General features: G+C 43.0%; 1 long non-coding RNA gene across 1 annotated transcript; it reads right to left on the reverse strand.

The window, feature by feature from the left end:
* Positions 1-8,351: 8,351 nt before the first annotated feature.
* On the reverse strand, positions 8,352-10,905 carry LOC144689657 (uncharacterized). The gene is made up of 2 exons (XR_013578682.1): positions 10,652-10,905; positions 8,352-10,122 (listed from the first exon to the last, which is right to left on the reverse strand). It is a non-coding gene; the product is annotated as an uncharacterized LOC144689657 (long non-coding RNA).
* Between the last annotated feature and the right edge of the window lie 929 nt (positions 10,906-11,834).

Below are 11,834 nucleotides of genomic sequence, written 5' to 3' on the forward strand. Positions count from 1 at the left end.
GAAAAAGTACTGAGCAAATTATTGGGATTAAAGGGTGACAAGTCCCCAGGATTTGATAGCCTACATCCCAGGGTCTTAAAGGCAGTGGAGATAATGGATGCATTGGCTAAAATATTCCAAAATTCCCTGGATTCTGGAAAGGTTCTAGTGGATTGGAAAAATGCTAATATAACGCCCTTATTCAAAAAGGGGTCGGGGGGAGGCAGAAAGTAGGAAACTATAGACCTGTTAGTTTAACGTCTGTCTTTGGGAAATTGTTGGAATCCATTATTAAGGAAGTAGTAATGGGGCATTTGGAAAGTCAAAATGCAATCCATCAGAGTCAGCATGGTTTTATGAAGAGTAAATCGTGTTTGACTAATTTGCTAGAGTTCTTTGAAGATGTGACAAGCAAAGTGGATAATGGGGTTCATGTAGATGTATATCTGGACTTCCAGAAGGCCTTTGATTAGGTGCCGCACAAAAGATTAATACACAAGATAATATCAAACGGAGTTAGGGGTAATATATTAGCTTGGATAGAGGATTGGCTAACCAGCAGAAAGCAGAGAGTCGGGATAAATGGGTCTTTTTCTGGATGGTGAGCTGTAACTAGTGGGGTGCCACAGGGTTCGGTCCTTGGGTCCCAAATATTTACAATCTATATTAATGACTTGGATTCAGGGATAGAAAGTACTGCAGCTAAATTTGCAGATGACACCAAAATAGGTGGGAAAGTAAGTTGCAATGAAGAAATAAGAAATTTACAAATGGATATGGACAGGTTAGGTGAATGGGCCAAAATTTGGCAGATAGAGTTTAACGTGGATAAGTGTGAGGTTATCCATTTTGGTCGGAAGAATAAAAAGGTGACTTATTATTTTAATGGAGAGAAACTTCAGAATGCTTCAGTGCAGAGGGATCTGGGTGTCCTCGTGCATGAATTGCTAAAAGCTAGTATGCAGGTACAGCAGGTAATAAGAAAGGCAAATGGAATTTTGGCATTTATTGCTAAAGGAATAGAGCATAAAAATAGGGAAGTGTTGTTGCAACTGTGCAAGGCATTGGTGAGACTGCACCTGGAGTACTGTGCACAGTTTTGGTCCCCTTACTTGAGGAAGATGTAGTTGCATTGGAGGTGGTTCAGAGGAGGTTCACTAGATTGATTCCAGAGATGCGGGGCTTGTCTTATGAGGAGAGATTGAGCAGTTTAACCTATACTTGCTAGAGTTTAGAAGGATGAGCGGAGATCTAATTAAGATATATAAGATGCTAAAGGGGATAGACAAAGTAGACATGGAGCGGATGTTTCCCCTTGTGGGGCATTCTAGAACAAGAGGCCACAGTTTTAGGCTAAGGTGTGGTAGATTTAAATCAGAGATGAGGAGGAATTACTTTTCTCAAAGGGTCGTGAATCTGTGGAATTCACTACCTCAGAGTACAGTGGATGCCGGGACGCTGAATAAATTTAAGGAGGAGACAAACAGATTTTTAATTAGCAACAGGTTGAAGGGTTAAGGAGAGAGGGCGGGAAATTGGAGTTGGGGCCAAATTGAGATCAGCCATGATCATATTGAATGGCGGGGCAGGCTCGAGGAGCTGAATTGCCTACTCCTGCTCCTAGTTCTTATGCTCGTATGTTCTTATTGCCGATCCCTAATCTGCATTCTTCAGCAGGTTTTTAAAATCTTTGACAAAGGCAAGCAAGTTGGTTATGCAGCTTTAAGACAAATTGCTTTTTTCTCTCTCTGATTCTTATCACCTGATGTCATTAATATTTCTCTAGCATTTTGATTAGAAACATCAGGTTTTGTTAAGGAGATACAATAAATCCCTGACTGGGTAAACTGCAAATCCACTGAATTTCCAAAAACAATTGTTTTATCGAGCTCAATGTCCAGTTTCATTTAAGCCTTTTTCATGGAAGGCTGAGAGACTACATCAGTGTGAATAAATTAGCTATTTTGTATAGAATCACCACTCATTTTATTGACCTCAATGTGTTCTTATCCCTAAACCTAAAATAAGTAGAACTTTCACACTCCCTGACCTCACATTGATCTGCACAACTGTGTGAAACTAGATATCATTTTAGCCAATCTGTTCCACACACTGGCAAGGTGCAACCACTATCTAACACTGCACAATTAGATGAATCCACAAATTAATACACTCATCACTGGACTAAAGCTTCTTGTGACTAGCACAATTCCTTCAGACTGACCATTATCATCATCTTCATGCTCCAAATCCTGTGTCATTGGTCACTTTGAGGACCCTGCGATTCCACTTTGGGCAGTTCATCACATGATATTTTAAGTCACACCTGGAGCACCTGTTACTTATTCCCTGGGTGTTCCTGGGGTTCATTCTCCTGTTATTGCTGCTCCAATCCTGTCATCTGCTGTAGTATCCAGATCTGCTAAAAGTGCTTCCATCCTCATTCCATCTGTCTGTAACGCCTTCATTGTACTGACACTTTGATCCAGTATCTGGGAGATCTCAAAATGCCACAGCCACTGAGTCCTCCATCCTTTGTGCCATCAAGGCTGCTAGAAATGACTGCTTCCCCAGGAAATATCACAAGGCAGCAGAATTCTGCTCCAAAATGGAGTCATTTCCTGAGAACCAAACCCTAGTTAAGACCAGGACATTTTGCATTTATCCAGTAATTTAAATGTGAGCACTGAACAAGGAATCTCCAAATTAAATTTTATATAGTCTCGAATTCAAACAGCCAAGGTGCCACTGTGCTGTTGCAACAGGACCATGGATTTGGGAGGTAAAATGTGGTTCCGGGCCTGGGCAGTGTCACTTGTGTCTCATTGACCTTTCCTTGAATAACACAACTTGAATAACACAATCACTGCTGGTCGTGACTCTATCAGAAATTCAAATGCTTGGGGCAGAATTTTCCAGTCGGCGTGCGGGGGCGGGCCCAACACGCCCGAGTGTAAAATGACCCACGATGAAGTCGGGTGTGCGTCCCGGCGTCATCGCGCAGTCTCACGATATTTCGTTCGGCGGGTGCGCGCCGAAGTCGGCTGTGCAACTGCCGATATGTAAACGGCCTATTAAGACCATTAAGAAAGTAATTCATGTCATTAGTAATGCTGCCCATCCAGTCTTAAGGTTGGTGGGCAGGCGAAAAGCCCAATCAGCCTTTGCGTTTTTTAGGAAACCTCATCCATGAGCAGGATGAGGTTTCCTAAATCTTTCATTAAATAAATAAATAAAATTCATACATATAAAAACATGTCCCATCTCATGTGACACTGTCACATGAGGGGACATGTTTAAATAAATTTTTAAACCTATTATTTAATTTTTTGAACATCGATTCAATCTACCTGAGGCAGCTCCGTGCCTCAGGGAGATTGAAGTGCTCTTTCATGCACATGTGCAAAAGATCGCTGACCCCAACTCTCCCTCCTCCCCCTGCCCGCACAGGTAGAACTAAGCACTACCGGTCGCATGTTACACTGGGCGGGCCTTAACTGGCCCACCCGCGTAAAATGGCGGCACGGAGCTGATTCTGGGAGGTGATCAGCTCCGCGGCCGCCCCCGCCCGCTCCCACCGAGCCTGCCCGCCACCTGAAAAATTCAGGCCTTGGTTTCCTTCTTCGCTCTCCGCTCCCTCCTTTTGGCAGTTGCACGCATTGTCCTGGATGCAGACATATGGCTTTATTGATGTTCACGTTGGGTGCCTGCCATGCTGCTGTTATTGTTAAGAGGGTGATTATTGCCGCTGCTGTCGTCCAGATTGCCATTGCTCTGAGGGTTTGTCTGAAACAAAGTAGTTAAGTGAGCTGCTGACAGAAAAAGACTGAGAGATAAGGTTTCACCTGTGACCAATGCTTCCAAACACACACAGGTATCACTAGTCATCATTATTCAGTCAGGTCGTTGCCATTGTGGGGTAGATCCCAGTCATTTCCGTGCCTCCTTAACCACTACGTTATCCTTTACTTCTGGCATGTCCTGGGGAAGCTGCATAACTCTGCCTGTCATCATGGTGTTAATCCTGTGGTCCTAATTGTTGTAGCTCGCAGGCACATTAATATGGTCAGTAATACATCCACTCACCTTTTTCCAGCTCTCCTTTTACATGTATCCATCTTGTGGTAAATTGTTGTTAAGTATTATTTCTGCTTCCCCTTCAATTGTCTTAACCACAGATTTTTTTTACTCCCCCTGACCATGGTTATCTTAAGATTTACCTAAAGTTAGTTTCTCTATTGCCTTGATCATTTAAAAATGTTTCCCTACTCTTTATGCCATATTAACCATTTCATGTCAAAGGGGGACTCTGTCTCTAAATCTCTGTCTCAGGTGATGGCCAGAATATCACATTTAGTTCTCTTAAAAATTTGTATGTTGTGTCCTTTTTCCCTAACCCTATCTCCTATCATTAATCAGTTCCTCATACTGTTTTACACATGCAATAGTTACCGTCTTATCTTTCAGGTTGTCTGGAGGGACTTTATAGTCCAATAAAGTATTCTCATAATATTTTTAAAACAGAAGTCAAACATTTCTATTTGATTCCAGGCATTAATATGTTTTGCTTCTTTGTCTTCTTCCCCTTAAACAACATTTTATTTTCTCAAAAGTAACCCACTAGATTGTGTCTGGCTTTTGTTTTCATTTAAAAATTATCCCAGATTCAAATAGCAATATTGATGAGCAGCCTTCTTTAACTCTGCCAAAAAATTGGATTTCTGCCAAACTTCTTCAAGGCTTTGGGCTTATCTTTATATTTTGGGAACAGACTTACAAGTACATTGTAAACTCCTTTTTTCAGCGCAGAAGCTTGCAGCATTTGAATTAGTGTCAATTGTTGTCAAACCTTAAAATTAAAATTCCCTTTCCGTTTTGAGGGCTTTATTGGAAACCAAACCTCAAGTCTTTAAACTTATTTTAATTTTGATAGTGTCAGGCGAGTGTCCCAACGTCATCGCGCACTCGTGCGATATCTTGTTCAGTGGACACACACAGCAGTCAGAAGCATGGACAATTAAGTGGGCAATGAAGCCCATTTAGGAGGTTATTGAAAGCAATTTTTTGCAGCCCAGCCACCTTGTAAGAATTGTAATTTACACTATCAAAATTAAAACAAGGTTTAAAGACTTGTTAAAACAACCTCTTTCTCATGTGTGTGAATTTGTATCCAGATTAAAAGTCCCACATGTTTGTCAACACATATACTTTATCTTAGATGGCATCATAGTTTTTCAAAAGTAACTTGCTAAAAGGTCTGATACTCATTGGTCAGTGTGTTTTTTATCAGATCTCCTCACCTGAATGGGTGAAGTCAACTTTTTTTCAAAGGTAAAGTGAAGCCTCTAAACCGTGACTATGCTGTGGCATTGAAAGTCTACATGTAAATTCCTAGATTCTTAAAGCTGTGAGAAATTTTGTTACATTTGCGGTTACCTCTGAATAAAAGTACAAGGGTCCACTCTGCTCGAGGTGGAATGGATTAATTCAGCAGCCTGAAAGCTGAAGCTGCTGGTGGAAAGTGTTAACCCCCTGCTAGTCTGGAACCTGCTGTATCTCCTTCAGATTATCTTCGAATTGTGATTTTTGGCCAGAAATCTCAACTCAAACCTTATAATTTAAAACATTGGTTTATCTAATTATAATTTCCTTTAATCTGACTCCATCCTCATCGTGAGGCTTTCAACTCAAAGTGCTGAAACTCCAGACACAAGTAACAATTTAGGGAAGAAAGCACATTAAAGCTCACACACGAATTCTTCATTGCAGACAAACACACATCTATATAAATATATATATTTCCCATTCTTATAACATTTAACTTGACAACTTAAAACTTACATACTCGAAGCGGAACTTCAAGTGGCAATGGGGTGGGGGGGGGGAAAGAATTTTCGAGGATTTCTCTCTCCCCAGAACAAAAGCTTCAGTGACTTACATTAATTTTTTTCCCTTTCACCTTTTAAGATATTTGCCAAAAATTCAGGTTGGCGGACAAGCCAATCGGCCAGGCGGCCTTTACTTTTTTGCTCAAACCTCAATCCAGTGCAGGACGAAATCTCCGTGGGGAAATAAAATAAAAAGAGAAATCCGGGGACAGGTTTTTTTATGAGGTACACTTTCAGATGCTTGATTGTGCTGCATGGAGATATTTTGCAGCATTTTTGTTGCTTTGTTTATTCTGTGGAGGTCTGAACCTCCCTGAGGCAGCTGTCTGCCTTCAGGGAGCTCACTGGAATCGCTCACCAGCACCCGCGGTGACATCGGCGCCTGCCCTCTTCCCACCCCCGCCTGCAGTGCTCAGCCTTTCTCAGCGCACGTTTCATGCTGGCTGGCCGATAAACGTGGTCGGGGCCTATTTTTTGTCTGCTCCCGGGCCTGCTGATTGGGTATGCCCGACGAGCAGAGAATTCAGGCCCTAGTATCTGGTGTAGTGAGAGAACTGGTGCGGTAAAATGGGATGGACTATTTCCTACTGCCTGATTTACAGTAGTAGTCAAACAATAAATGTAACATCAGTTATGGCAGACAAAAAATTAGATTAGAGACCCAGTGTTACCGCACTGGTTCTCTCAATACAACAGACACTAGGAAACAGTCTATCTGGTTTTACCGCATCAGTTCTCACGCTACACTGGGCATTAGGAAATGATTATCCCGTTTTACTGCACTGATTGTCTCACTACGCTCGACACTAAGAAACTGTCTATCCCTTTTTATCGCATCAGTTCTCTCACTACACCAGACACGAAGGGCAGAATCTTTGGCTCGGCGTTGGGGGGTGGGTGGGTCCCGCTCGCCAAGCCAGCTGCGCGCCCACCGAACTGTCAAAGGCCTATGAAGGCCATTTAAATATCAATTAAACTCATAAGCTAAGCTGCCTGTCTAACCTTAAGGTTGGGAGGCAGGCAAAGAGCCCAGACGGCCTTCGCATTTTTCATGGAACCTCATCCACAGGTGGGATGAGGTTTCATGAACCTCTTCAAAGTGTTTTAAAAGTTTTTAATAAAATGAATGGACATGTCCCAGCTCATGTGACAGTTTTACATGAGTGGACATGCTCTTAAAATTTTTGTTTTCCTTTAAGCAATGTTTCATCAGTGAAAGTAATCTACCTGAGGCGCTTCCGGGTGCTCGTCACACTGGGTGGGCCTTAATTGGCCCACCCATGTGAAACGGCGGCGCAGGCCTGATTGGGGGCACCGATCGGGGTCTGCGCCTGCCCGCGCCTGTCACCGCACAACCCCCCCGACGGAGGGAAATTCTACCCTGGAAAACGACTATCCCGTTTTACCACACCAATTCTCTTGCTACACTGGACACTAGCAGCAGAATTTTCCCTGCATGCGCCCGACCCGAATGAGAGGAAAATAGTGTGTGATATCGTTGGGCGATGTCCCGACGTCATTGCACACTCTCGCGATATTTTGCTTGGTGGACGTGCGCGAGAGGCGGCCTGTCGACAATTTAAAGGCCTTTTAAGGCCCTTAATCAATTATTTAAATTTGATTTTTTGCTGCCTGTCCAACTATTTGGTTGGTGGGCGGGTGAAAAGGCCAAGCGACCTTTGGATTTTTGAGGAAACCTCATCCACAGACGAGATAAGGTTTCCGATGTTAATTAAAAATACAATAAAAATGTTTAAATCTCATTTATAACATGTCCCTGCTCATATGACAGAGTCACATGAGGGGACATGTTTATCTTATTTTTTAAGCCTTTATTTGTAATGTTATAAATCTTCAGCTCCCTGACACAGCTCTGTGCCTTCAGGGAGCTTTTAGTGCAAAACCTCTGCACTCGCCCTCCTCCCACCCCCACCCTGGCAGTGCTGAGTGTTGCAGTGTGTGATTCACGCTGGCTGGCTGTTAATTGGCCAGCCAGCATGAAACCTCGGTTAGGGCCCAATCACGGGTGGCAGTCAGTTTCGTGGCCACTCCCAGGCCCGCCTGTTGCGCCCGCCTGACGAGGTAAAAGTCCTGCCCCTAGGAAATGGTCTATCCTGTTTTATCACACCAATTGTCTCGCTAGACCGGACACTAGGAAACAGTCTATCCTATTTTACCGCACCGATTGTCTCAAAGCTCTCACTAGGAAGAGGTCTGAACCATTTTACCACATGGGCGTTAGTTAATTGGTGCCACACTGTCCTCAGTTACTCCACTCACAAGCCCGTACTCTGGGGTTCGGATCCTCAAACCGGCCCACTGGCTTCCTGTCTCGAACGCCGACTTCTTTATCTAATGGGTGGTAACTGAATGTACCCACCCGTCCTCTGCTGTCAACATTCGACTTGGTGCCAGCAACCAATATTGCAAGGATCCTGCAGACAACACCAATTGTTGTGGTGAAAAAATTACCATGCTTGAGTCTTGTGAGATTCAATCAATCAAGGACTTTATTACAACCATATGCTGGGAGGGCACAGTCTGATTCTACAGTGTGTTTCCCAGATACAAAGGCTGCATAACATTTTTATATCTATTAGTCATCAGATTTCACTATACAACCTCCAATTACGTGCCTAATGAGAAGAATTATCCAGGCTGCAGATGTCTTTGTTACCTCATTGGGAGGCTGTGAATGCTTCGGATCTAACGCCTCCCAGTCTGTGCTCTTATCGCCCTAACATTTGTTTACCCATTCTGTGATTTTTAGTTGGGTTCCCACAATATTGGCTACGTACCCATCATGCCTACATGTTGGCTATATTTCCCATCATGCTTAGAATGAGCTCTCATAACTAAATTTGTTGATTCTAAAGCTATTAATGCATGTCTTAATATTAATCTGAATATGGAACCATTTCAAATACCCACCTTCAATACCATGTACAATTTAAATTCAATCAGTAAAACCTAGAATTGAAAGCTAGTCTCAGTAATGGTGACCATGAACCTATCATTGATTGTTGTAAAAACCCAATTGGCTCACTAATGTCCTTTAGGGAACTAAATCTGCCATCCTTACCTCGTCTGGTGTAGATGTGACTCCAGACCACAGCAATGTGGTTGGCTCTTAACTTCCCGCTGGAATGGCCTAGCACACCACTCAGTTCAAGGGCAATGAGGGATGGGCAACAATGTCAGCTATTTCACATCCCATGAAATATTATATTAAAAAAAGGTGTGTGACCTGTGTCCACATGTCCACTTAATTCTTCTACTGGTCATAAGGTTCAGACTCTGAGAACATCTACAGGCAATCACACACTGGTAATTTACACTTGCTTTCAGCCATTCTTTACAAATTTTGCTCAGCTACTCTTCTATGTGAAAATATTTTTTATTAGTTTCCAACCTTCAACTTCAGGCAAGCATTCTCTGCTACCATGTTAAACATCTGACAGCCAGTTGGTGAAGGAGGAGACCAGAAGTCAATCATTATTCACAAAGTAAACCATTACAAATATATAGCTCCTAACTCCACAACCCACCACCAGTGGCTGTAAGTGTCTCTTTATATGTGTTTAGGTAATTATCCAATGAGTAGCACACTCCACCTGTGTACATGTAACCTTAATTTGTACAACTAGTATCAGGGAGGGTGAAATGCTGCGGGTTGAAAGCATTGTGACAGCTCTTATGAGCTCACAGAAGTACAGTATCTATTGTCTTTATTGAGCTGAATGTAAGATGGCTCTCCCCAGCTCTATGCCTCATGGCAGAGGTCATATGACTACAGCAAGCCAGATAGGACCTTTCTTACATGATTGCATTTCAAAACCCAAACATCCCCCTTTTCATAACAAACAAAAGAAACAAACATCCCCTTTTCCTAACGTACAAAAGACAAATTTGCATGCACTATCATGTGTAATTGTGAGTTACCCAAGTTACCCACTATACCACAATTGTTTTCATGCATTAATAAACTTTTGTTATTATAGTCAGTCTCTGCACATGCATTGCATACATAGTCATTAGATCATGCAGGCATCTTAATGGTACGTATGTGCGCTGTCATGGTCTGTTCATCTGGGTGATGTTCTCTCCTTAGGGAGTATCGTTGCTGGGAAACCCAATGCTGTGGTAACTGTTGCTATTGTTCCATTTCCATTGTTGGAGACTGGTGGGCCTCTGGGAGTGGCAGTGATTCTGTACTCCATGCAGCTGATGCAATCCCATCTTCCTGATCAGCCACCTGCAGTAAATGAACAATTCGCTTGTTGTTCATATATACCTGCAGTTGTACCGGTATATTTGGTCATTTACTTCCACCACCTTTAGGTGACAACTGCTCCACACATGTTCCAAGTTGTCATATGCGCTGACTCCTGTTAAGAGCATTGAAGGTTTGTACCCTGACTAGCTCTCCAATGCTCAAACCTGGCAATGGCTTGGCAGTCTTATCAAAATGAAATTTGGCTTTCTGCCATTTTTCCCTGACTTTTTTCACTCATGCCTGTTACTACTTCTGGCTTCTGTAGCTTTATTTGCTATTGGAAGAGTCGTTTGGGGTGCAGCATGACATTAGTCTCTGGACAGGGCTACTTTCCATGCCTTCAGTCAGTGTGTTTCTCCATTTAAGGATTGCCTTGTATACATCTGTGCTAGATTTGCTCGATTACTTGATGACTTTCACTGCTGCTTCAGCCTTTCCATTCTTTGACAGGAGCTGGGAGAGGAAAATTTACATTTCTCATTTTCAAAAAATTACATTTTTGACTCACCCAGTGATTTTCTTCCAGCCTTCGGCTTGTGTTTGCTTTTCACTGTCAGTGGTTTCTTTCAACAGCTTTTTGCAGCCCTGAACTTTCTGTGTTCCTCTTTCAGTAGCTGTGGCTTAACTCCAGCTTTTCAAAGCTCAATCTCAGCTCCACTTCTGACACCATTTAAAGAGTTCAAAGAAGTGCCGTGCTTCTAGTACAACATCTTAATTATTGAATTGAACGTAGGATGGCTCTCCTCAGCCTTGTGCTTCATGGCAGAGGTCATATAACTACGACAAGCCAGACAGGACCTTTCTTACATGATTACATTTCAAAACCAAAACAACAGCTACCTGGCAATCTTGTACACACCTACATAACAATCTTTTTGCAGTTGCACACCAGCTGCACGTTGATGGAGCAGAAGCCCTGTGTGGACGAATACTCCTGACTGAATTGGGTGTGCTTTTGTTGCCATGTGTGTGATGTTGATGATGCCCTGCACTTGTGGGCAGCTATCCAGATCTACAAATCCAAGAACCTGCTCAGTCCGATCAACATCATCGGAAGCAAAGCTAACGTATTTAGCTTCCCTGGCAAACAAGTCATAGTCACGTGTCTTATATATTTATGGAGCAGTGGCTGTGAGCTCCTGAAAATGCTCTGAGCCCTGGAGGGATCCAGATACAAAGAAGTGAGACACTGGTGTTTCTATATGTCGAGGAAGCTTATCATCTGCCTGTGCAACCTGTGTACCAAAGATGGCTGCCGATGAGCTGCACGTCTCTGCTCATGTCCTTCCTGTGGAGCTGCAGGCTGTTCCCACTCCTGCTGCAGGTGGTGCTGATAGTGCTGATACTACTGCTGATCACCTTCATCCTCATCTGAGGTACAAAGGAACACAGCATAAGATACAACCATGCAGATCTGATAGATCACTGCCAAAGTACCCTCCATTTTTGATTTGTAACTCTCGGCTGATTTGTGCAAGTGGGCGAGTCCTTTAAATTGCTTTTTTGCAGGTGCACATGCACAGTAACTTAAAGGGGCCGACTTATGCACAGCCTGCAAGCAAGCTTCCAGCTGCGCAACTTAGAGGGAACATTCATCTCAACTCCAAAATACAGATTAGACATACAAACCTTCAAAGTTATCAGAAGTACCAAGCACAAGTAATGTGAATGACGCCTTGAAACCTTTCACA

This window comes from Cetorhinus maximus, chromosome 14, assembly GCF_964194155.1.
Source record: "Cetorhinus maximus chromosome 14, sCetMax3.hap1.1, whole genome shotgun sequence".
NCBI lineage: Eukaryota > Metazoa > Chordata > Chondrichthyes > Lamniformes > Cetorhinidae > Cetorhinus > Cetorhinus maximus.